Genomic DNA, 2,482 nt, shown 5'->3' with positions numbered 1-2,482 from the left:
TTTTTTAAATTATTATTTCCAAGAAATCCATGTATCTTAGGGATTTAGGACCTTACAAAGTCATTATTTTTGTTTTTTAGAAAATTCCAAATATTGTTGGTCATTATTAACATTTGTGAAATAAAAGTAACCATTAGGAGTTGGTCAACAGAATGGCAGAACAGGACTCTAATTAAGAATTATGTGATTCTCTCTCTCCCTTTACCTTTATCTATCATCTATCTATCTATCCATCTATGTGTGTGCATGTGAATAAAGATGCTCTTCTTCTAACTTAAATGGGGAATTTCACATAATAATGTTGATAGAAAATACCAATATGTTTCTTAATGAAGACTCTATTTTAATAATAATAAAAAAGTTCTGTTTTAAAATACAAATTCTCAGTGACTACTTTCACAAGATAGATGATATCCTTTTGGTTTCTTTCCCACATTTTAATTAGTTGTGCTTGGAGCTATAATAGCCTTGGCCAGAGAATTACCCAAGGAGTAATTTCCAAATGTCATCATCAGTATTAAAATGACACTCATCACCTTGTTTTTAAACATCAAAAGGTTCTCAGGGTCTTGCTTCTTTTAATTACTACTCACTTCTTCACAAATGGAAATGGAGTTTGTCTTCTTGATTATCTGTTAAAGTTTCTTTCTCTTCCTGGCATGCCTGTTTTCCAGCCCAGATTTTGTATTTAAGTGCATTAGAACAGAATTTATAGGAATTTTAAAAGTTAGAAGAAGCTCAGGGCAAAGTTGCAGTAAATGTGGTTGTTAATTTAGTTCTCAAGCAAGGCCATGTTACACATTTGTATTCCCATACCAGTAAAGTTCTATAGTTTTTTTTTGTTTTTTTTTTTTTTTGGAACAGAAGAGTAGATACACAAAATGTTTACTATCCTACTTTTTAGATGATATATTAAAAAGCTCTTTTTAACTTGCATGGTTGATGCATACTTAGGGCAGGTATGCTTCCACATTGAAATTCTCCAGAGATTAATAATAACAACTGCCTTGAGGTGTTCTTGGTTCCATTTCACCACTTCGCCATCTGGGTAGACATATGAAGATCAGTTCAGCAGATTTTGGAAGTGATTATTATGGAGGTTATTCTTTTCAGCAGATGATTTTTTGTTTCACTGCTCCCACATAAATGTAAAACAGAAAATATGTTCTAAGCAGAGACAAATATGGAGTGTGCTTATTTCAACTTTCCTCTCCAACAAACAAAACTACTGCAAACTGAGCTCAACAAAGTCCAGTTGCAGCATGAAGGGCAAATTTTAAATTGAGTGTGCATTAGCGTGATGTATATTTCTCCCCCACATCAAAAAAAGTTCCTTCTTTCAAAATAAATATAAGAATGAGCCAAACGTTACTTGGTAATTCAATTTTCTTTCAATATGTCCTTGAAATTTCTAACAAAGCAGAACAATGTTTTAGAAGGAATTAATGCATAAAGTATCAAAGTACTGCAAGATTTCAATAGATTTTTCCAAATTAGACAAGCATTTATTTTAAAACATTTTCAAGTTCATGTTCTTTATTAACATTTTATTTGTGTATAGAAGTAATTTTATGTAAAGTGAAGATGTCTCTAGTCTTTAAAATTTTAATACAGTGTGGAGTTTATCATTACATAGTTTACACACTTCTTTACAGATAATAACTGTACAATCATTACAGACTTCTGATGAATTTAAGTAGAATTTTTAAAGTAGAAGAATATGCTAATAGCCTTAACCTTATTCTCTTATATAAATTTTATTAAGGAAATCATCATACTTCTCAATTTAGAATTGGCCAAGAAGAAATAATATATTTCTAAAATATAGCAATTTATAAAGTTAAAATTATATTACATATTTACAAAAGATCTCCATATGCCGGGTCAGAGTATATACCAGTTTCTTTTATTAAATAATTTTCTCTAAGTAGTGTTTCTTAAATGGGAGCATTTTGCAATGTCTGGAGAAATACTTAGTTGTCACAACTAGGAGGTTGGCTACTACTGTTATCTATGAGCAGAGAGGCCAAAGATGTTGCTAAACATTTTACATTGCACAGAAAAGCCTCATCCCCAAAACAAAGACCCATGTAATCTAAAATGACAAAATGCCAAGGTTGAAAACCCTGCTCCAAAGTATATGTAAAGATCTACATAATATCAAAATTAGACAAATGAATGTAATAAATTATACACAGATAAATATTTAAGAAATTCAAAATCTTAAGATGGGTAATCTGCTATGACTGATTTACACACACACTCAGATACACATACACACACTTTACATGCATACATTAAACACATATATGGATATATATTTATGTGTGTGTGTGTGTGTATATATATATATATATACACACACACACACGTATATGTATATATGTAAACAAACACATATATGTCAACTGGGGCTCAAATATGCTTGGTTCTGAATAATGTTTTGGAACAATTGCCTATTTCCTCAATTACTAAACTACTA

Source organism: Pteropus vampyrus, unplaced genomic scaffold (genome assembly GCF_000151845.1).
Source record: "Pteropus vampyrus isolate Shadow unplaced genomic scaffold, Pvam_2.0 Scaffold64, whole genome shotgun sequence".
Lineage (NCBI taxonomy): Eukaryota > Metazoa > Chordata > Mammalia > Chiroptera > Pteropodidae > Pteropus > Pteropus vampyrus.
Note: the sequence above shows the minus strand (reverse complement) of the source record.